The following is a 25,617-nucleotide window of genomic DNA, read 5'->3' as shown; positions in this document are numbered from 1 at the left end:
TTTCATAGGGCATGTTGGTACCAGAAAATTTTCGACACGTGAAGCCTGCGAAAACAAGAAGCCAGAACAAGTTTTAAAAAGCAACTTCCACATGCAAAAGAATGGCATGCAATATGCCCTCGTTATAATGAAATTGATTTATGTATTTGTGTTGCTTTATTCCAACTTTCCACGAGTACAGCTTTACAGCACGACCATTTAAATTTATTCAATGTGGCACAGGATTCCACTAAGTGTCAAGTGCAGGAAAGGGCCAAGAGGAACAAGACACTAGCAAAATAACTTTATGAATATCCTCAATGTCGAAGATGTGAACTTTGCTTGCTGAGCAACAAAATGGTGAAAAAAATTCATGTTGTTCTTAAGTAAACCTGAACCGACAACTAAAATTATTTCTTGTAATTTTCATAATTAAAATGTGCAGCACTTCACTGTGCTTTTCCATGCTCCAAATACAATACTGGCATGTAACTAGAATTGAGTGTGGCTTCATTTGATGTTAAGTTTATGAGTTCACATGCAATCGGAATGTACTTCTCGCCTTACAATGACTTAGGACTTTCTACATTAAAGGAAACACTGCTTACAGCAAAGTATATTTCATGCCTCAACAACTGAATGACTTACAATGAGGATTCCGTGTAGTTGTGCACCAAGCTGCTTAGCATGACACATTCAGAATGTCACAGATACGAAGAAATGCTGTCTTTTAAGAGCCACATGCCATAGGACTGACTTCTTTAACCCTTTTAGGGTTTACTGCCGAACATCTGTGGCTGTGACGGAACATTCTGAAAAAATTTGCCTTTTCAGAACAGGGTTGCCTAGCATCCCACTGGAGGTGCTGCAACCTTCTGAGACTTCTAGACAATATTCTTATAGTGCTGTCGCTCCTTGGGTTTCTCCAAAACTGATTTTTCACTTAGCTCCTTGGTGTCGGTCATTGCAGTAATTTGGGAGTGTTGTCCCAAGTTTTTGCAAGTTTCATTACACAAAAAAATTATGCTGCTTAATCCTGCATAAAAAATAAAACACGTAAAACTGCAAATACTGAAATGGTATTGCCACTTTATTGTTATTTAAAAAATTATTTACCAGTTTATTTTCTCAGAAAGTCACTCTGAAGAATAAATTTGCAATAAAAATATTAAGGATGCATGAAAAGTGATTTTTGAGACTGAACCGAATAAAGCCAGAAGCAACACAAATATTGGATAGCTTCTGAATAATGAACAGATGATATCACAATTAAGGTAACATGAGTTTCACATCCTAGTATTGTTAAAGTTAGCAAGTTTCTGTCATTGTTATGTTATGAAGAGCTCTTTATTAAAAGCACAAATGGAGCAGCAAAACGTTTCTTCACATGCACAGGACTCTTCAGTAAGTATAAATGACTGCTGTACAGCCTCTAAAGTACAGCTACCTAAGTAACGTAGCCTGGTCTGCTATTCTTAAAAGTTCTTATGTCTTATGTCTATACTATGTTATTGGAGGTGAAAATTTACCGTACTTTGGCTCAAATTTCATGTTTTATTGGTGTTTCGACATATTAGAATACTCGCATTTACAAATAGTGACCATTCAGAGTAAATTGAATAGGACCCCAGTTGAAAAACACCAGAGGAAATTTTCAGTCTGTCGTAGTTTGGGACGTTGATTCTGTAGTTCTGTTGCCTGCAGTTCTGTTGTTTGTAGTGTGACGTCCTGTAGTATAAAGTTCTGTAGTTCTTGATCAATATTTAATTAAAAATTGACAGAGACCTCCTTAAGGCTATGTAAATTTGTTAGTACAAAAAAGAAAAATATAAAAGTAAAAAAAAAAAACCTGTCCGCATAGGATTCGAACTTGCGACCTCACGATTCCGAGCCCGGCATCTTACCACTGTACCACCCCTGACATGCTATTCGAGTGTACATTTTGGCCATGTCAATAGTACGACGTGCTGATGCGCTGATGTTCACATTTGCATTTTAAGAGCCAAGGTCCGCTATCACTCCACCGCGTCAAGTGCCGCATCTCTAAAAGAGCAAGAGTGTTCGTACCATCGACAGGTAGATCGTGGAGGGCTAGAACATCGATCTTGATGTACGATAGCCATATCAAATAAGAAATTCAGAAATAGACAGCGTTGACTTTTAGGGTTATTACTGCTAGTTTCGACAGTTGTCTCTTGTTCTTTGCACTCTTGAGCGCGCATATAATTCGTGTGTTCAATGCAAAATAGCTACATAAACATTCGTGGATGAGAGTTCTTTCTGACAGCATACTGGCTTTTCACGGCAGCACTGTACCAGATTAATGAGACCCGAGCGAGACAGCTTTTCACGCAACTTTGTGGAACAACCCAAATCTTCTTTTCCGCTTCGCATAAGCTTGTGAAATATTCCTGGGAAATTAACTAATGTGTCAGTGTAACAGCACATGTAAGTCCACAGGCCTGTGTGCCACATCTTATAAAAAAAACGGATACGCAGTCATTCCCGCAGATGGTATGATTTTGATCAGGGGCCGATTTTCAGGAGGCCGGTAGGGCGTTGCTGGTGCCGCGTCGTCACGGCAGAATTATAACTATTCGCCACGTCGACTTTAATACCGGTGTCGGTGCCATCAGCATTGCCGGCTTCAGAAAAGTGCGATTGAATACCGCGCAAGAGAAAAGTACAGTGTACACACCGATGCGAAACTAACATACAATTTTAAAGGGCCCCAACGGAAAGCTCTTCTGTTGCTACTTTGGAACTCTTGGCCGTCGCGACCGAATGTTTCTGCTGCGACGTCAGAATTGGTGTAGTAACGTCGGAGTCGCTGTCAGGATATAAAGCTGTTCCGACTTCAGAACTCTTGTTGTCGCGACAGAACGTTGCTGTTGCGACTTCATAACTATTGACCTTAGCGACAGAATGCTTCTGTTGCGACATCAGAATTTCTGTCGTAACGTCAGAAATGTCTCTCAATTAAGAAATGTCAAGAACTTCTGTCGTACAACATAATTTCTGTAGTTGCGACAGGAATTCCTCTTGTCTTTTTCAACTGGGCACTACAGAATCTTGTCGCATCGCACAATTTCAGTGCACTTCTGTTGTCATCATTGGGTACATGTTGCGACGATAGGTTTCCGTTGTGGAACAGTTCTCTCTAGTACAACAGAAGTTTGCCCATTACTTCAGGAACACTTCGGTTATGAAAACTGGGGGCCTGTTGCAATGATAGGTTTCTGTCGTACAACATTTTTCTGTAGTAGAACAGAAGTTGGTCGCATTACTTCAGGAACACTTCTGTTGTGAAAATTGGGGGCCTGTTGCCACAATAGGTTTCTGTAGTATTTCAACAGCTCTCTGTAGCACTACAGAAGTTTTTCGGGTTACTTCAGGAACATTTCTGTTGGGACAACAGGGCGCCTGTAGTGATGTCAAATTTTTCTGTAGTACTACAAAAATCTGTTGTAGAGCTTCAGCTTTCTGTTGTAACAACAGACATACGACAGACTCTACTTCTGTAGTCACAACAAGAAATGTCTGTTGTACATCAGAAAAGTCTGTCGCTCCATCAGGAATCTGTAGTTACTACAGAAAAATCCTGTTGTACAACAGAAATTTCTGTAGTACTGAACACAACCTCTGTTGTCATTTTCAACTGGGACACTATTCAATTCGAAAGTTTTGAGTATTTGCACACCACAAAAAATATATAACTCCTAAATTAGAAAGGCATATTTCTCCCCAAAATGTGATCCTCAACGGCCCAAACAAGACCGTCAGAAAAGCCCATTCATCTTTTTGATAAATTTAAGCCCATAATCTACTTGGCAATGGTTCATAACCCTGTTAACAGGTAGGTGAAGTAAGGAAGCAGGAAACAATTCTAACAATTTCAGAATGGGAGTAGTGGACATGTCCGATGGTCTGCAAGAAGCTTTATACAATAGGCCCCAAGAGCCTATTCTCCATTCATTGAAGTATATGGGGAAAAGCCACATAAATATTTTTTTCATACCTTAGAATGCAAAGTGATAAACTGCGTGTTAATAAATACGAGTCATAGGTTAGGTGCTTAGAATGAGTAAGCGTCCACTAAACACAGTACTGTTGAAAGTGAAGCTGGCAACTGTCCCTGTTGTTTCTTTGATTGAAACAACCAAAAGAAAATTGCCACACCACTCAGGTTCCCTCTGCTGAAAGGCTGCTGTCTGGCATCACATGGACCTCCTTCAAGACAGGAGCAACTTTAATTCGATGTGGTCTGTTAAAATTGGTGAAACTACTGTTTCGCATCTCGGAACCTGGAGAGCTGTTTTGATTTCTGCAATTTGGTGAACGTGCTCCTGCTCGAGCTGAGCAGTAACCACACTTGAGCATAGCTTCTCAGCAATTCGTGTATTAGAACAACACTTTCAGGCTACTTAAACATGTCCTCCATGCCAATAGATTTGGAGCGTGCTTCACAGACTATTCCTTGCAATGACAGCCAAGTAGCACTGCTGATGCGCAAATGCAGCTAATTTTATGTGGTGGAGCCGCTAAACACTTTCAGCAGTGAAGGCAGGTTTTAAATTTTAGAAGCATTTGAGTTGGCGGCATTAGGCACTTAAGATCATATGAACAGTCATTCCAAATGGTAGGCTATTGTAGCACACAACTGCACACACGGGCTACTTGAAAGTCTGTTTTGCCATTGGCAAGTTCATAATTTTAGAAAAAAATTTGAATGTATAAATGCAACCGGAAAGGATATATGGTACTTGCCTGTAACAGTACTGACCCTGGTTGGGTCAAGAGCCTCTTTTGCCCCTTGGTGTTCCAAAGCCCAAATGGCCCATGAGCTCCTCCTCTGTGAACACATGGTGAAGCAAGGCCCTTGCAAACTTTCCTGGTCCACCATGGCAGGCCATGGTGAGCTGTGCCAGGATAACCTTCTCAATGTGCACTCCTACAACCTATGTGAACCTGCATGTTTAAGTAAATGTTAGCAAAACAGTTTTAAGCCTTTCAAGCACATTCACACAACAGCCCTACTGCAAATAAATTACAAAAGTGCCTGTTGAAAATCTAGAATGCTAAACTTGACTTCTTACTAGCTTCTTATGCTGTCTGGATGCCACATGTTTCAGAAAAATAATCCAGCACAAACAAGAATAATAAACCAAAGCATCCAAACATCTAGTACTTGAAAAAGGGGAATACCAGCGAAACACAAATGACACGCACACAAGGAAACAGCAATAAACCCGGGCGGACGTTGGGACGGACCAGCGTCCGTCCCTGTCTAACGCCTTTTCAGTGTGTGCGCGTCCTTTATTTTGCTGGTACCCCCCTTTTTCAAGTTCATCATGCACCAACTGGCCCAAGAGCTTCGCTAATGCACATCTAGTACTATTTATTGTGATTAGCAATCTTAGGATACTTCATATTATCAGGTGTTTTCTCTATTTTCCCATCCATTAGTGTCAATGGGTAGCCCATGGTCTTATGGGGAGATTGGGCTGCTATGTTGAGTGAAGAGTTCAAAATCAACCGTGGGAACAGCTTGGGTGAGTGGGTAAGCGAACCTGGGCATATGCCACTTTTCAATTAATCTCTTTCACGCTATCTTGGGCAACTGCTGCTGCTTGTGTTGGCAAGCAGCATTAGGAGCTCGAAGAGGGACATGATTGTCGATCATTACTAAGATTACCACTACACATCACGTTCGCTTGCTGTGCTCCAGAAGTAATATGCGAGATTCCACTCCACTGTATGAAATGTACATAAGCCGCAAGGACAGTATGTGCCAACCACCACCTCAATTAAATTATTCGACTCGCAAAGCACAGGCGCCACAAGATCACGGATTGAACTCGGAAGTTTGAGGACAGTCAGTTGATGTTTATGTCAGGGACCTCCAGGGAGACTCGGTCATTTCCTCGATGCGCATCATCGTGCCGTCACACATTGTATTACAATTCTGTCTGTCTCGTCGTACCACCGTTCTCATAGTCATCACGTATCACCACAATTCAAAATATAGACACCTATATCTACTGTTTATTTATTCTTTATGGAGAATACTTTAAGCATGAGTTTTTGCAGAGATCATGAATTCTACAGCTCAAAGGAGCACAAATAAAATAAAATAAATTAAATTCTGGCGTTTTATCTGCCAAAACCACCATATGATGTTTAGAAACGCCATAGTGGGGAAATGGATTCATTTTTACCAAATCAGGCTGCAAGGTACATGGGCAGTTTTGTATTTCACCTCCATCAAAATGCGGTTGTTTGATCCTGTGACCTCGTGCTTAGCGGCGCTGTGCCAACACCCCTAAGCAACTACGGCATGAAAACACTAAAGAGAAAAATTATTTTAGATGCATCTGTAAATGACCTTCCTACAATTCAAGAGATCCACTCGTACCGTGACAAGAGGCTGAGTAAACTGTAAAAGCAGCAAGAGGAAAGATTGGTGGCAATGCTGCCTTGAAGTTACCACACCAGCTTGCCGTGACGTCATGGATTTTGATGATGTCTGTTCAGGCGTAGCAATTTTTTTTACAAGTAAAGATGGTCATTGTATTCCAAAAACCCAAAATAAAAAGCGTCAGCAACTTTTACAGAACCAATACAGCCCAAGTTTGAAAAAATACTTGGAATCCATGATGTGACAATGAGGTGTCAGCACGAGGATTTTGGGGCGATACTCAGAAAATTGAACTTTGAGCTTTATTTTCTGTAATAATCAAGCAACTACGAAGAAATTTACAGAAGTAGATATTTAAAACGATGCTTTATTTTAAATTCATTTAGGGTGACATTAGTGTCCCCTTAATACAAAACAAGGAATGCACTTGGCTGCGTAATAGGTTAACATGCATCACTAGTTCTCATTAAGATAGGATTATCAGTATAGCAAAGGGTACGCACTGGCTGCTCCAGAGGGGAGCCCTACCACTTCCCCTCAACCTCCCTATTTCCGATTTCTTTATGAGCAGTGATGCAATTTCTGTGTATTAACGAGACAATGCCAAGGAGGTTCATGCCATGCTGGCTACAGTATGTGGTGACCGGCACTTCACACCGTCCAGCTCGGCATCAATCTTATTGGAATTTGGCCTTGAAATGCAGAAAGCCCCGATCACTGCTCGTTCTTCAGCCAACATTCTCAATGGGTGCTGCTGTTCTGATTTGATACCTCTAGCAGCACACTGCTGTATGACATAGGTCATAATACCTTCGTTTTAATAAAACTAGAAAGATGTGCACTCATGTAGATCACTAATGTCCACACTAAGTTTCTGAATGCCCCTCTCATATCAGGCATATACACTGAAAAAGGCACATTCTGCGTTTAATATGTTCACAAGTGACACTGAAATTCACTCCCAGTCCCGGTGCAGTTGCAAAGTCCTAGAGCTGAGTGCTTAAAGGCACCATGTCTCCTACTGAAGGCAATCTGCACCAATTGTTCACTGGAGTAAATGCCTTGCAGTTGCATTAGCAATGTTGTTTTTTTCTGCTTCCTGCATGCAATACATTTTCACAGTATCTCTGTATTTGATCATGGTGACACTACAGAATGGATGGCCAAAGAATGCACCTTTAGCGTTCCCGCCGGGGCCTCTCCCAGCTCATTTTGAATCTGAAAAAAGCTGTCAGTATTAAAACGGGAAGCCACGATGCAGCAAAAGCAACAATCAAAACAGCTACATAGACGATTAGGCTGACATAAATGGACGGATACAAATGACTAGTCATTGAATACACTAAAGTGTGGCCGCTTTTGCCAATGGCAGTGTGAGCTTGTCAAATAATTTATTTCACATTCCTCTACTTATTTTAAAAATTATTTCCACGCACCTACTTAACTGTTATGGCCACATATTAAAGGCAGCTCCTTCATATAAAACCACAGTGCCACATTCTTTTACTCCCCGTCTACCTGATGCTACTGAAGTTTTGCTTACTCTCAAAGAAAGAATTTCACAGAACTGCTCTTTCGACAAAGAATTATTCCAAGCTTTTGGCAAAGCGTCGTCATTTCGTTTACAACGATGCGCTCCCCATTCAATCTGTTCACTCTATAGTGCTCGGATTCAAAGCAAAAATAGCTTTTCGACATAACTAGCTACTTCTATGGCCACAAGAAACAATGCTAATTATTTATGTTTATGTTGCCGATAACGTATACATGCCGCCTCGAAACGCAGTGGGGCGACAAAGCAGAAATGCCAGGCATCTCGTTCCTTTACCGATTTTAAAACTTTGTTAAATCAATCAGTTACTGAAGTGCGAAAAGCTGCAATTTCACGAAATTACATTATTTTGAATGTTGTAGGACCTGGAGTGCCATGAAATCTGCCTTTCCGTGAATGCAAAGAGCGCCTACGCGAAGCCGTTTGGGCGAAGCACTCGATGGCGTAGAATGGAGAAGATCAAAAAAGAAAGTTGAATGCGCGCGAACTGGTAGAAAACAAAACACACGTGGTTGGCAAGGCGTATAACTGGATGATTTCGCAGTACTCAGTGGTATCACCCCTACTGTATCTCACGTATCGCATAGAATCGCATGTACACCCTTCAAATTCTTTATTATTATTGCGCGACAGCCTTCTCTATGTTTTCCGATCGCGCGAACATCGGCCGCGCGGCGTGTCAGGTAGTGGTCTTGAAGCACCGCGTAGTCACTCGATCCTGAAGGGAACAGCGCAACAGAATACACTTTCGCCGATCCCACCGCCCCCCGCAATTACAAGCTCGCCCACACGCCTTGTACTAGCGTGGCGCAAACGAAATATCTTCGATTACAGTACAGATCGGATGGTTTCACGTCGCATTGTTTTGCGCTTATTAATAAGGCTAACTTAATCGGTGCTTGAACACCGTATCAGAAATCATGGCGTACAACATGCTCAGTTTTAGCTGGCACCACATAGCTGCCTTACGTCACCACAAGCGGAGTGTAAAGTTAAACCAGCACAAAACTCCATGTTATATACCACAAAGCTGGTGCTGTACAACCAATTCTCGCAACGGAAGGATAGTACTAGGAATGAAAACTAGAAAATAGGCGCGCGGAAGACACGCACAAGCGCTGAAATAATTCCCGCGCTTCCGTTCACCGCGTCACAATGGACGAACAAGGGAAATTCGAAACACTCACTCACCCTTGATGCGGCTGAGTCGGAGGCGATCATGGCGATCTTCGAGGCAACAAGCCCATAAAAAGCGAGCAACACGCAGGAATACTCCAAAGATGTCACAGCGAAGCACACAAAGAACGCAGAAAACTCGGGAAGCTCTCAAGCAAAAGGCATACACGAACTCGCCGGAATGCGCCAAGCATCAACAGCACATACGCGCAATCATACATGTATACTTATACAAATACACGCTTACATTATCATAAATTTTATCATTTCATAACAAATTTGGTAATGTCATGTTATTACTGGACAATTGTTGCGATTTGCAAGTGTATGAAAGTTTTTTGCTTCGCTTTTTTGATGAACTACTTTCTTTAGCGCAGTAACTCACTGCACCGGCCGGAGCTAATGGGATGCGCTGGAAAAGGCGCCAAATTCAAACGTCGCAAACGCCGTGCTAACTTGTGCGCTCCGTTTTCGTCGTTTGGATTAAAAATAAGGTAATGCATGCCGCAACCATGCGAACACAACTACTGACCAGAAAAGTACAGAAACGTCGCTGTTTGTGCTTCTTATTTCGACGTCATGGCAAACTGCAGGCAGTCTGTCGTTTCATTCTTTAAACATTTGTGCCTGTGCTTCTGCGCTGTGCGATTTGTAACCGAGAACGTATAGCAGCGCAGATTGTGCTTGGTGGCGGAGCAGATTCCCAACACATTCGCCAGCACCCCGTCTAGGTCACAGAACAGAATTTGGCCTCCATGCGAAATATGAGCACCATGTCGTAAATATCGGCCAAGCTTTTCGTTTCGTTCTGTAGCGCGCTAACGGGTAACATCTAAGGGAAACGCGCTCTGTAAAAACGATGTTCAGTCCTTTCTCCGCCGCACCTGCCGTGGTGGCATAGTGGCTGAGGGGTTGCGCTGCTAACCCGAATGCTTGGAATCTAATGCCGGCCGAGGCGGCTGCATTTCGATGGGGGTGAAATGCAAGAACGCCCGTGTACCGTGCGTTCGGTGCAGGTTAAAGGACCCCAGATGGTCAAAATAAATATGGAGTGTCCTACTACGGTGCGGCTCATAATCAAAGCGTGGTTTTGGCATGACAAACCTTAGACTTGAATTTTGTGAACGTTCTCCGCCACCTTGACAATATTTAACATGGAGGCATGCAATGCCGTTTCCTAACACACAGCCAGGGCACTGGCCCCTTATAATGGACGCCGATGGAAATGCCGGATGCGTCCAATCATCGGTTGTTTGTCACTGCTTGTAGGGATGTTTGTCTTCTCAAACTGCATATATATATATATATATATATATATATATATATATCTATATAGGGTGTTTCTGCTAACTTTAGGCCGAGTGTAAACTCTATGCACTCTATGACGACGTGACTACATGCATTTGCTCCCTTTGGTATGTAGCGTGTCGCGCTATTTCTGTGTTTTGCTTAATTAGCTAATTAATCAAGGATAATTAACCAACTTCTGAAGCAAGGAAGTTAGGAAAGAAATTCCAATTAGAAAGTTGCAGAGCAGTTGGCAACACGTCCGAATAAACAGTTTCTGTCTTTCTATCTGTTAAGTGTTAGTGTTTTTCAGTTTACTGCGGATGCTCGCGAAATACAAAAAACACCACGTGACATGCCCGCCTGCGAGTCGTGATTGCACTGCTCCTAAGCCTTCCGTGCACAAACGAATACATACCATTTAACCGGTGTGAACACCCGTCTGCTTATCGCCATTATGAACCGCAGCGAGGGAAGCACGTCGCTGGCGTCAATACCACAGCCAACGCCTTCGTCACTGCCCTGTTTCCTTTTAAGCGACAACACACCCTGATCGATAGTATGCTCGGTTAAGAGCGCTGCGAGCACGGCGCGTGCAAGCGGGTATAGTGATATTTCTTGTATTTCGCGCGCATCCGCAGTAAGCTGAAAAACACTAACACTTAATAGATAGAAAGTTAGAAATTGCCTAATCGGACGTTTTACAAAGTGATTAGAACATTCTAATTGGAATTTTTCGCCTAACTTTGTTCCTTCCGCATGGCTAATTTTCTTGACTAATTAACTACTTAGGAAAATACAATAGCGTGACGCATACAGGAGTGAGCAACATGCATTTGGTCGCATCGTATTATTGTGCATCACCATATTTTTAAACTCTGAGTAAAGTTAGCTGAAACCCGTGTGTATACGTCTATGTTTCAAGTAACGTGAAACAACACCCTGCATATATGCAATGGTGATCAAGTGATCAGTAAAGCAACATATATGTGCAAAAGACGCACACATACATATGTGCGTGTGTTTTTCACATATACTTCGAAACTCAATATTGCTCGTGAGTCAATGTTATTCAACAACAAGTTAACAGCATTTATTCAACGACTTTATTGTTGGAAACTACTCAACAATGGTTCAATACTCAATACTATTCAACAATATGTCAAGAGCATTTAGTCAACAACTTTATTGTTGGAAACTACTCAACAATGGCTCAATAACACTCAATACTATTCAACAATATATCAAGAGAATTTAGTCAACGACCTTATTGTTGAAAACTACTCAACAATGGCTCAATAATACTCAATACTAGTCAACAATATACCAACAGAATTTAGTCAACGACTTTTTTGTTGTGAACTGCCCAACATCTTTATTGTTGAATTATGGCTCTGTGGTTTCAATAATTCTTGAGGTATTGTTGAAAGGCTATTGAGTCAACAATTCGTCAACAATATGCCAACAACATTTCAACAGTCATTTTCATAAGGGCGATCGCTGCTCAACAAGAGCACTTAATGAAGGCTTTAGTAAACCTCGACCTGAATCAATTATTGTTCAGAGTAGAAGAGCATTTTGTTCTATGCAGGCTTGCTGCCGCATAGCTATCGACCCACTGACATCATTATAGTTACCATTTTTTCACTCTACCGTCCGAACACCATGAGGGAGCTTCGTTGTCATTATACGCTGGATCATGGTCCTTGCGCCATAAAACGTCCTGCAGCTTTGCACGTAGTTGCGGCAGAACGTCCTCTTTCTGTTTCACCTGCTTTTCAAATTATTCTTCTAAAAGCTTTTCCTCGTGCATAGCTGTCAGCTCCTTTATCTCCTTTTCGAGCGTCATTCGAAGCCATTCTTTCAGTTTTCCTGTGAACGCCGACCTGTCTTCTATTTGGGTCAACTCAGCGGTATTCAAATTGACGCTAGTACGAGTACTTCTTTTACAATTACTTTCTTTATTTACAGTTGGCCCGGTCCTGTAGCAGACGGCATTTCTAACGAATTTGGTTTGTGTCTCATTTAACAGGCCGAGGTGTTGACTCCGTTCCAGAGATGAACAAAGCCAGTTGCAACATAAGACACACAAAAAGCACCGTATACTGCAGAAATCAAAGCATTGGCAAACAGCGTTATGGCAGTGAGCCAAAATTATCCAAACATATTTCCATGAAGGAAACCACAGCATGGAAATGCAAAACCAGAAAGCATGCAAGAAATCATGCAAGGTAAAAACATAAACTTGTGGCTTAACGTAGCCCTGGCAAATGCACAGACTTAACTAAAGCGTCCGAGTTCATCTCCTCCAAACAGTGGAAAGGAAAGAGTTTACCGGTTGTTTCTTTATTCTGATTAGAACTGCGGACGACGTAGGCAGCACACGGAAGCTCGCAGACGCTCGAGAACGGTAGAGCTGTGCAGCTGTTTGGTCGTCAAAGCGCCACGCCGTCTCCGCAACACCGGAAGAGGTACCACAGGTCATTGGAAAACCACAATGCGTCTGGGTGGAGGCCTGTACGATCCCGTATCCTGAAGCCCGTCAAGCCCGTGCCTCCGCATCCCAGCAGCCTTTCTCGAACGATCCCTGATTACGTTGTGGCCGGTAGACACCAGGCCTTTGGCGAAAGTTCGATGCGGCTGGGTGAAGGCTTTGAACGCGAGGGTCCTTGTGGCCTCACGAGCGTCAAGTTGCGCACCCGAGGCCATCTTCTGCCAAATCCCATCTGCCTACGTGTCTCTTTCGTTCTCATCCTCATCTTCTTTTTCTCTCTAATTATCTGTGGACTTCTGTTATTGGATATTTATTTTCTATTTTTGGTTTCAATCAATCAATCAAACATGTCTAATTTTCAGGCAGAATACAGAATTTCCCTGCGGGAGGCAAAGACTAAAGGCTAGAAAGCCTGACGAGGTCTTGGCCCCTGGTCCACAAGACTGGCTGCAGCAGTTGACACGACTCAATATACACTGCATCAAGTAAAATGCGTCTGCTTCTCTACATCGGATCACATACGTATTTGTTTATACAAGTGTATTCAACACGCCCTACAGTACATCATACATTTAAAAAGATAAGTTGAAATATAAATCAGATTATGGGGTTTTACGTGCCAAAACCACTTTCTGATTATGAAGCACGCCGTAGGGGAAAACTCAGGAAATTTCGACCACCTGGAGTTCTTTAACATGCACCTAAATCTAAGTACACGGGTGTTTTCGCATTTCGCCCCCATCGAAATGCGACCGCCGTGTACATTGAAATTGAATCTAACAATTTTGTTTCAATTTTCGCGATTACTCACAAAAAAAACATCCCAAAATATACAAACATAATTTGAGAAATTTTATGGATCAACTACGAGGTTAGTTCTGAGAAGCAATGATTGATGATTGCGTTTGAGTTTCTTGGCTTGTAATGTAAGGTCAATATTCGATTTATGGATGTTTACAAATTGCACTACTTTATATTCAATGGCCTGTTTGCCATAGTTCTTGCGTATTTTTTTAGTTTTTTGGCTAGAGCTTCTGAATCCATAATTCGGGGATGCAGTGCTTAGGAAGGCATCCTGTAATTTGTGTGTATGTATGTGTTGCATCAACTTTAAATCATATACTTCTTTGTGGATAGGATTTCATGTTTAAGAAAAAGTGGTTCGTGGCTTGGTCCTTGGCATGCCCTTTATTTTTTTCTAGGATACGAAGCACGCGCTTTTGCAGGATTATTAAGCTATCATAATTGGTTTCAGTTGTTCCCCCCATCCAGCCATCCGTATAGTAGTTTCGAATAAAATAATGTATAGTAGAGTGATTTAGTTAACCATGGAGGGAAAAGAGCAGCGATTCTACTGAGACATCCTACAGAGCGAGCTGGATCACTTAAGACATGTTTCACGTATGGTGTCCATGACAGGTGTTCATGGAACCAGAATACAGGGAATTTATGTGTGATTACTTGTTCGATGCGCTCGTCATTATAATACTTGTATTATCGTGGGTGTGCTTGTTCATAGGCCTGAACGTAAATTTTGTTTTTGTGTGTTTAGTTTTAGTTTTTTTGTTAGTTAATCTGAAAGTTTAGATATGTATAAATTTGCTCAAGCTTCTACTTCATGAATAGTAGATCCTGAGAAGAACAGGCTGTTGTCGTCAGCAAACATTGTTATTTCAGGTGTATATTGAACATCCGTATATCATTTATATATCAAATGAAAAGCATGGAACCTAATTATATGGATCCCAGTGGAAATCCTTGTATTACGCTTAAGTACTCCGACACTACATTGTCTATGCCAACAATTGATATTTCGATGATAAGTAGTCTTTAAATAAGTCGAGGACAACACCACGAATTCCATAGCGGCTTAATTTTCGCAATAAGACATGATGGTCAACTGAATCGAAAGCTTTACGCAAATGAAAGAAGACACCTAATGTGAACATTTTATTTCTATATTTTCTATTATGCGCTTTTCAACAGTTATTAGAGCCTCTTCCGTAGTTTTTTTTTTTACCATATTGATATGGCGATAGTAGATAGTGTTTGTCGACATCCGTCGACACGAATATCAGTCGATAATTTGTTAACTCAGAAGTATTGCCGCCTTTATTTATAGGAGTAACTTCTGCCACTTTAAGTTTCACCGGGAAAGTCGCTATCACAAAGTCAAAATTTCTAAGATATGTTAATACAGGGCTAAGTATAGATGCAACAGCCTTAACTGGAGCCACTCCTACGTCATCGCAAACACTTGAAATGTTGGTCCTTAGCTCTACTATGTATCTGCGGACTTCTTCTGGGGATACCTCGTTCAAAACGAGAGAGTTCACCTGGTTACCTAGTTCAATTTCATATTGTATTGCATCCTCATCACTAACAGCCACATTGACGAAGTAATGATTAACTACATTCGCAAGCTCCCTGCATTCTTAAATATAATTGATAACTTATATTTCTTTAGGTGTATTGCATCGCATCGTTTTTCCAGTTAAAGAATGAACTTGCGTCCATGTTTTTGCGGGATCTGACTTTATGTGCGAGAACATTACTTCAGGATAGGCTACTTTTGCTTTTCTAGTGTCTTTATTTCACCTGTTGCGAAATTGTTTGAACTCTCGCAATACTATAATATCTCTGGTCACTAGAAATCTAAGAAAAAGTGCGTTTTTTTCTTGATTCTTTTCAGAAGCTTCCTATTTATACATGGCTTTCTTTTTTTACCCTTTCTAAATTTGAACTGTTGTAGCGGAAAACCTATATTGTTGCATTCAATGACGATCTCTAAAAAAGTGTCATATGCTTTACCTGGAATTTTTTGCACATCCACACGAGACCAGTCAGCTCGTTGAAATAATTCGCTTAACTTAAGGAGAATTTTGTCATTAATACTTCTATATAGCGGGAGATTTGGACGTGTTTCTTTATTGAATGAGTTTTGTGTACAAATATAAAATGGTAGGTGACCACTAAGGCCTAAGCACAATGTGCCTGCATTGTAATCGTATTTGTTTAGGCTTGTTATACAGACTTCGATAGATGTGTGCTGCTGTGAGTAACACGGGTAGGCCCTAAAATAGCATTTTCATATCAATAGGTTGCTATAACTTTTATCAGATCTAGCGCATACAAATCTTCCCTCATAATATTAATGTCCACATCACCCATGATGAAATATGGATTTTTATGTCATTAAAACTAGGTATCAGTTGTTCTAAATGGCTTAGAAAACAGCGCTTGTATCCAGCAGGGGTTCTGCATGCTACAGTAAGGAGAAACGAGTTCGGTTCTATCGCTGGGCATTCTATTTCACCATTACTAATAGAAAGACCATCAAGTACTTGAAAGAAATATTGCTGCTTCAGGTATATAGCTAACCCTCCGCCTCTTCTGGCGCGATCCAATCGCACTACAGAATAATTGGTGAATTCAGGAGACATGTGAATATTGTACAGCCATGTCTCTGTGAACAGTATTCCATCAGGGTCAGCATGAAGAGAATTCAAAAATATATCAAATTATCTCTTCTTATTCCTAAGACTCCTTGTATTTTGATGTAGTAACATAAAACCATATCTAGTACAAGCATCACTACTCATCGGTGCTGTTTTTTCTATTGACAAGGAGAAAAGATTTTTTCGCCCATTTTGTCCTCCCTTTTTTCACTTGTTGAGATCTAGGTCAGCATTGCTTGTTATGCGGATTACATCTGAGGTTTCATATTTGCGAGCAAGAATTTTTCCTGCACTCGTCCATATATACTTCCATGTTGCGCATTTATTTTTTCCTATGGCTGCACAAAGGAGCTGGTTGTTCTGTCCTGTCAGGTGCTCGTTAACATAGATGGCACTTTGTATGCCCTTGTGGCCTAGGTCACTCGAAACCATCTTCTGTTTCTTTGATTTCACGTGTAGGGCATTAGGTTTTGTGCGTGAAATGAACCAGACAACAACGTTTCGTTCATTATTTTTTGCCGTGTATACCCTGTGGCAGATGTCGATATCAGTATCAGAGATTGGCTCACCTACGAGCTCGCCTATCATTTTAACCACGACAGTTGACTCAAGCTCATCGGGTGTACCTTTTATTTCAAGATTGTTACTCCTTTACTCCTTTGGTATTGCTCAAGTTCTTCAATTTTCTTTTCAAGCCACTGGTTCTCTGTATTTAGTTTTTCGTTGTGGGAAACTAGTGTTCTTATTTCGGCTCTCAGTGCCTTAATGACGGTTGCTATTTCTTTCACATCGTCACATATATCACTGCAGAATTTCAGGCTTTCTTTCAGTGCCCTTATCTAAGCACGTATTTCCCGTTGAAAATCAGAGATTAGTGCCGGGACTTCTTTCTTGGCACCCTTACTCATGGTAAGAACTTCAGGCAACAAGTTTCAAAATCAAGTCAGTTGTCTGGCAGCAGTGCAAGAAAGCAAGGAAAGTAGCACAGGGATACGTTTTGCTGACCTGCAAAGGATTGAAGATGCACCTTTAGTCGCCCAATCGCCTCGTACACTGCTGCCGGACTGCACAGGAGACCGGAATTCCAGTGCTTATAAAGCCAGCCGTGGATGAGCAGCCAGCCTCCTGCGCCGAGTCAGGGACATCTCGTTCCGGCTATCAAGCAAGCTGTGACGAGGCGTTAGTTGTCGGTGCTCTCTATTTTGTATTTGTATTGTGTTTGTATTTTGTATTTTGCATGTATGTTATATTGGGTTGCATATGTATTTTTAGACGCCCAGTCGCATCGTACACTGCTGTCGGACAGCTATTTGCAGCTCTCTGCGCACTCGCGCCAAAGGCTCATGGCACATCGTCTCCGTCTGTTTCCTCGCACACAAAACTCCCGCTGTGCCGTAAAGCCACAAGTCCTTCATAGTGTATGTATCCCAACTTAGTGCACATTATGACATCACATGACTCCATATACCGTTTCACACCGGTTTGCGCCCCGAGGCAAAAAAGTTCTGCCATGATCCTCCCTAATGTGTTATTTATTCCGCGATAGCTTGCCGTTACACAGTCATGCCGTATCTTCAGTACTGTGCCCTCGAACTCTTCTGGAGCCATGAAATAATTTACACCCGTGAGCAAAAGTATACGGAGCAGGCATTGCGCGAAAAACATCATTTTCTGCTTAGCAAGTCAATGGAAAATGAAGAAATAAAGACTGCAGTCCAAACACGCATTATGAATTTTCTAGTGCACTCATATGTTTCCCTTTATGCATGTTAAGGAGAAATTCAGTTTTTTTTTTTCAGCGAACCCTTGGCCCGTATATTTCTGCTCACGGGTGTACTTCCCAACCTTCGGTACAGTAGGTTCTTCCTCTTTACAAATTCCACTAATGTCCTACCCCTTTTACTATCGCTAACTCTCCTATCTTCTCTTCATACATTTGGACAGACTTGTCTTTCTCGGGTTGTTGTTTAAATTGTGGTCCTGTAATATTTTCGATGCTCAACCATTGAGGCTGACAGCCGCGCCTCGGGATCACAGCCTCCGGAACCGAACACCTGCCGCTCGCGGTCTCCAGCATGGTGCTGGCGAGACATTCTTCTTTAGCCAAGCCAGGCAGACAATGCCAGCTCAGCCCTTCTTTTCTCCCTATCATGACTTGGGTCACGCGCTTCGTGATCCGGAAATTTCTCCTCGTGCGCTCGTGCCATTTCCAAGGCTTTCCTCTTTACATTGTCGTCGTCTTTTCGCGCCACATATCTCTGACGCTTGACCACACGTATCCCGCGTTAATTCTTCAGCCGTGCTGGATTCGTGTCGTTGTTGTTGTTCGAATTATTTCTTCGGCGCGCACGAGAAGCGGTTCCAGGGTGTCCTCATCGCCTTCGCATGGCTGTGCAACTCCTATCATGGCACTCGCGCACTTGGAACATCGCATAAGTCCACTTTTAAGAATTTTTTAGGATAGAGAACTGTCGCTAAGTGCGTGATATTCCACCACCACAGACTCCATTTGAATAAGCATAACCAAGTATATATGTCGCCATGTCTGAGATCAAAAGTCTGGCAGAACACCTAAACGAAGCACTATAGCTCCTTCAAGTGAGCCAGTCTACAGCAATCAATCTAGACATCTATCGTCTTTGTTAGACTACAGTGGCCAATGCGCGATCATATCGTTCAAGTAAGTCAATCCTCTGTATCTGAAAAAAATTGGAAATGTACTGTTGTCGACTGTAGGTTCTACTCAGACGTATTTAGATAAAGCTGGCATCGTGATCTGCATGTTAGCGACCAAGTAATTGCATGCTTGCTGATGTCAGGAACGCTGTGATATTTATACGCAGCATCATTGTGAATGGTCGAACAACACATGGGTGGACGAGAACACAAAGGAGATTCCCAATCCTTAAAACCACCAGTTAATCTGTAAGGCAGGCATGAACCCTCCCAAGTGCGTATAGTGTTGCAAGCAGTTGCTTTTGTGGGATTTGGGGAATACAGTAAAGACACCTGAGTATTTTTCTGAACATCAAACACTGTACCTCAGAAGCTTCACTCTTGAAGCCATATGTCGAAGTCTACCCTTTGCAAACAAGAACCGCACGGCCACGATGACTAAGCCCGTCAAAATCGTGTTCGGCTGTTTCTGTTCAACATCTTATGCTACAAACGGCTTCGGCCAATTGTAATCAGGGTGTTTCAGTGCATTATTCGTGCTGAAGTACAGGCTCAGCACATGAAGTGAAGAAGTCGTTTGTTGCCACGCAGCAAATCATACAATAAAAAAATCCGACACAAAAGAAACTATACAAACTAATCAAACACACAAAAAGGATTAGGTACCCTAAGAAAGTATCATAGTCAGAAGGGGCCGGCAGTTTTATGGCCCGCAGTGGTAGACGTGGCGAAAGAGGCATTGCTCGGAGCGTAGAAGCGGTCCAGAAAACAGGCACTGTTGAACAAAGATCCTCGTCGCACCCAGGCTAATAACCCGGTTCTAATGATGCAGGAGTAAGTCCTGTTGTGCCGATGGGGAAAATTGGCAGGTTCCCATGGCATGGTAGAGGCCTCGACGTCGGACGATAAGTCCCATGACTTCACCTTTGCTCCCATCGCTTGGCCTTCATTTCTCCCACGTCGATGGGCATCTTGCCGGGTGGTGAACTTGGTGAAGACGCCTCTGGAAGGATGCTCTGGTGCAGTAGAAGGCAAGAAGCACGGACAAGACAGCCAGCGCATTCACTCATGCGCCTGGAGCACTGGTGAATTCCTTCTCTACGCTGGCCTGTTGTTCCCCATACATGACGATTCCTATTCTTCTTCCTCCACGCTGGCTCACTGCTGCTTGTGCTGCTGCCGCAGCCGCCGCCACCTCCACCGTTGCCGCCGCCGCCTCCACCGCTGCCGCTGCTGCCGTCGTGTCCACTGCCATAATCGTTGCTGCCACCGCTGCCGCTGCAGCCGCCGCTGCTCTTGCTGACACTGCTGCTGCCGCTGCCGCCCCGCTGCTGACGCCGCAGCTGCTGCTGCTGCCACTGCCGAAACCGCAGCCGCCGCCGCTGCTGATGCTGCTACCGCCTCTGCTGCCACCGCTGCCCCCGCCCTTGCGGCTGCTGCCGCCGCCGCTGCTGCTGCTGCTGCGGCCACTGCTGCTGCTGCTGCCACCGCTGCCACTGCAGCTGCTGCCACTGCCGAAACCGCCGCTGCTGCCGCCGCCGCTGCCTCTGCTGCGCCTACCGTTGTCGCCGCTGCCGCTGCTGCTGCTGCCGCTACTGCCACTGCCACTGCCGCCGCCGCAGCCACCAACGCTGCCACCACTGCTGCTACCGCTGCTGCTAACCGCTGCTGCTGCTGTTGCTCACTTAAATAGTAGTGGTGCACGGAAGCTAACGTTTAACATCAACTCAACATTCTTGTATTGGACAAAACCTTAAGAAATTTAAAATTCGCGGTCAAGATCCCCGCTAATCAAACGAAATAAAACCACTATCAATCAAAGCAAACAACGCAGAATGCTTTTCGTTGTTGATTGATAAAAGCACTATCAATCAAAGCAAACAACGCAGAAATCACAGCTGCGTGGCGTTGTCCCGTTGTTGTTAGGTCTAGGTGTCAGCACTTTAATGGACGATTTTTTCGCTCCTTCGATACTTTATATGATCCGTTCAGCTGCCCTGGTGGAAGGCCTTTATCATCTCAATATGAAATTAGCATGAGGCCAACTCTTTGGCTTCACGAGATCACTTGAGCTTTGCTCATGGCTTGTACGAAAGGACAGGTAGAGAAAAAGAAAAAGAAGTTGCATCTTCGCCCGAAAGGCAAATCATCTATTGGACTATAAATTTTGCAGAGAGCTACGCGAAGTAAGATTAGTACTTTAAGAAGTCGTATACCGCTGTAAGCATTCGCTTACTAGCTAAATTAACAAGAACTGTCTCACGCGCGCCCACGAAAGCACGAACATATCGTGCTAAATGATTGTGGAAGGTTGCACCAAAACGCTTGATTTCGGAAGTGCGGAAGCAGCAGCGAGCGAATTGATCTTCCTGTTGTCTCTCACGTCCACGCGAAGTGAACATCAAAAGCAAAGCTCATACGAAGGTACTGACATTCGGCGCATGCATTTAGTCTGCATCGGATGTCCTTTTGAATATGCGGGTCGTGCGGGCGCGCACTTTGCCCAAAGCGCAGATCGCTTTCAATATACTGCGCCCAAATGGCCTCGCCGTAAGCAGCACCCGCCGTAGTGGAACATCCCTGCACCCTTCTCTATCCTCTTGCAGTGCTTGCCATGCAAAACAAAACAGTGCGCTTTCGGCCATCCTTCCTTCTTCGCACGCCCGAGATTGAGCAGCGATAGTCGGCTCACCCTCGCAAGCATTCACTGGCATGTGTGGCGCGCGGCGACTGCGTTATCGAGTTTGGACTTTATACGGAACATCACGGTGACAAAAGATGGCAGCAATGCATTTGCAGTCTCCATATAATTTCAATCTCAATAAAATATGCACTTCCAGATATGTCACGTTTCAGTCACAGTGAAAACCCAAACACTGCGCAACTTTTGAATGTTGCGTCTCATTGAGAGAGCATGCGCGTCCACATGACCAGCTACTTTGAAATTTCACCGATACAGGCACAAGCAGTCGTGATTACGTAAACTCACCAAATGAATACGTCCGATGTTTACACATATTTCAGGGCTGACTGCTAGCTAAGTATTTCTAGAGAACAATCTGTTGGCCCAGTGACATCGACACAAGTTCTTTCTCTGCGCAGGTCATTGCAGAGCAGGAAACCACAGGTTTAGCGCTCTCATGCGCTGCGGTGTCTAATGGACCTTTCGCGGGTTCGTTACGAAAACTTCCTTAAGTCACTGTACCATCCAAGTGGGAAAAAATGCGTCTGCCCCGGGTACGAGATTATACCTTCGCTTCGCTTCCGCACTTTCTGACAACATCGCACTTGACCGTCTGAAGCCAGCTTACAGTGAGGCGACTCCAACAGTCGCATCCCTCAATTCAGCGTTGGACGTTTCCTTTCCGGTCGGTGCGCACGCTACTTAAGTCCGCTGAGTTTCATGCACGTGCTGACATCGTTCCCAGGTCATGGTGCTCTCTAGTGGTGGAGGGAGCGATATCGACGCAATCGCCCTACGAAAGAAGACTAGGTCAAGTTATGCGATAATTGGCACGGCAGCTCAGTTGGTTGGTAGCCGAAGAAATAAAAGATTAGTTGAGTTGGAGTTCCCATGCTGGAAGAACGGCTGGTTGTTTCTCACTCAGGTGATTTACGTATTGTTTCGACAAGACTGCGGTGATAAAGGCAAGGACGCTGAAGCTTTCGCTGAACGGGCTGAAGGAGTGAAACAATTCGCCCGCGTCAGAATCATCCGATGACAGAACTACGACGCTCAACGTTACAATATACGGCATCGATATATCACATATCAGCCAGGCGACAAAGTATGGGTGTAGAGTCCCTTCGATCGGTGAGGGCTTAGTGAAAAGCTACTGAGGAGGTACTTTGGTCAGTACGAGGTTGTACAGTGCTTCAGCGACCTGAACCATGAGGCTATCCTAGACAGTCCTGCTTCCTCCAGGGCGAGGCCGCGTCCATCACAAGTCGTGCACATTGTGCGCATAAAGTCCTATTGTTCAGAACGAAGCGCCCACATCTCGTCTGACACATCTTCCTGCCAATAGATGAGCATCGGGGCAATGCTCTCTTTTGAGGGAGGCAAATGCCACATCTAATTTGCTGCACGTAGAGAAAGACGAAGATATCGCGCATTGCAGAATGGGGAATATGAGGTCCCGGCGTAATAAGTTTCAGGTTGCCTATAATTAAAGTGTCCTGCCCTGCTTTATCAGTTCCTGGTTCTTGTGAATCGTAACAATATCTATCTGACTGGGACCATATTAGGAAAGTCGGAGTGACTACAACTACACAACTTTACCTTTAGGATCGAGTGTTTTGGTGATCTGGCTCTATAAAGTTTTTGATATCATCTTGAAAAACACTTCAGCAAATAATGGATAATTTACATTGCGCTTAGAAAAGACTTGCCGGCCGTATCAACAAGCTGCCTGCTTTGCAGTGCGCGCCTTTTTTGAAAGTACGGAACAATTACTGATTTTGCCTCTTTCTACCCGCACTTATTCTCGGAACTTGGAGGCATACTGTTCAACTTCTTTAGCAGAGCTAACGCCAGAACAGTTATCGCTGCACTAAGGAGGACAGCTCAAATGAGACAGAAAAGTTGGAAAGAAAAATTTTCTTTCAGTGCTGAATGACAAGATTTCTTCATGATCAGTTAAAACTCTCAGACGCAATTACGTTTTACGGTTTTAGAGTGGGTGAAGTCTTAAAATGATTTTTTTTGCATGCAAAGGGACAGCATGGGTTACAAATTTCGTTGTCAAATACAAAAATGTAAATGTGCAAAATTGAAGACCATCACCAAACGGAATAGGGTGTGCAATTTTATGGCATTTAGTAGGTTCTATAGAAAAAATTTACTGCGTCTGTGACAAGTCGCTTGGACTGCGCATGCGACGTCTTCCCATAAAGGAAATAAAAATTGTCTCCTTATATAAAAGCGTAATATACCTTGCAATGTTCTGCATGTTTTATAAATCAACATCGTTGCTACCAAAAAATGCGTTGCTTACATTTGGTGCTGCACATCATCCTACAGAAATGTCTCTATTCTCTGAAAACAACTGAATAGCTTAAGAGAAGATAGCTAAACAGAGGTAACGGTCAAACAACATAATCCTGATAAAATTCTGGCTCTATACTAATAATCAGTGTCCGTTGGACACTGGAATCTGAAATAGGTTATTCATCAATTCTTTAATATGTATGCACTTCCTTTATTCATGAGTTGCTTACTCTAAATAAATAATTCGCTTTCTCTGATTTTAGATCATTCTGAATTTTCCATATGGTTACCAACTATGAAGCATCATTTACACTAACCATACATTAGAAAGGATGTTTCGTTTGTGAGCCTTAGCAGTGAAAGACCGTATGAATCTGTAGCCTATTCAATGACTAATGCTCTTAGTGACCCTAAGCAAAATATTTTTAGTAAGAAAACATTTGCTTTGATGTTTTACTTTGGGTGCCGGCTGTGTCAAACGACCACCTTCTAATTCATTTGAAAGTATGCACCTGGTAATTTTGTATCTACTGTCGCTCTTTTGTAAGCCAAATTTCTGGTAAATGATTATGCAAGAAGTAGCACACCCACATAAATAATTCAATGATTAAAGTTGCTTCCCGAATTTCGGAGTAAGTATAAGGCAATAAACATGCACATGCTAGCAAGTCTTGAAGCGGGCTTTACCTGCGCGCCATTGCAGACCCAGCAACTCATAGCATGGTTGACCTCGCTGAGACTGGACCTGAGAAATCTTGCCTCTTCAGATCCGTTTGACCCGGTTGACATGATTGTGCGCTGCTCACTCGATTTTGGCACCCCCGTCGTCATTAACATCTATGTGCATAGTTTCATCATTTTTGATAACAAGCGTTTATTATTGGTAAGTATCAATTTTGCTGTTCTTCTTTATTTATCTGTTACAAGTACATTACAAGGACCTTACTTTATAACTTTTATATCTCCATGGCCGCAGTTAATAGTTCGCATGACAGTACAGAAATATAGTATACGATAATTGGTGTCAGAGCTACACTTTCAAAGATGTCATCTGGAGGAGATGCACTGGAAATATGACAGGAAAATGCCCAGCTAATCCCAATAGATGACCTCAATATAATAAATGTAAGAAAACCTGCAGTTATTGAAATAGCTAAGCAACTCGTTACCCGAGAAGCCGGGAAGTACCATCAAGATATTACATTCCTGCGCTAATGCAAGGATGATTACAAAACCACCCAAAAATAAAGACAAGAACAGTTCCGGTAACTTTAAACATACATAGAACCCGAAATTCATGTCTGTGTTAAGAAATGTATGTATCTTAACAAACAGGTCATCACCACGTCTTCAAAAAGATTGTGTAGCCCGTACATTGCAGCAAGTACTAAAGACAATCTTGACCTTAGTCACCCAGGCAAATTGCCCATGGCTCTAGAAATGAAAATCATACTAATAAGAGTATTCCAGAATCTATATTTAGTTACATAAGCATTCATTGTGAGGTTCTGAGCCTGAACTGTTTGTCTTGAAGGCATTTTCTGAAGAACTTGTTACAACAGCACATGTACAAGGTAAAGGTAGTAT

The sequence above is a fragment of the Dermacentor andersoni genome, unplaced genomic scaffold, assembly GCF_023375885.2.
Source record: "Dermacentor andersoni unplaced genomic scaffold, qqDerAnde1_hic_scaffold ctg00000039.1, whole genome shotgun sequence".
NCBI lineage: Eukaryota > Metazoa > Arthropoda > Arachnida > Ixodida > Ixodidae > Dermacentor > Dermacentor andersoni.
This window is presented reverse-complemented; position numbering follows the sequence as displayed.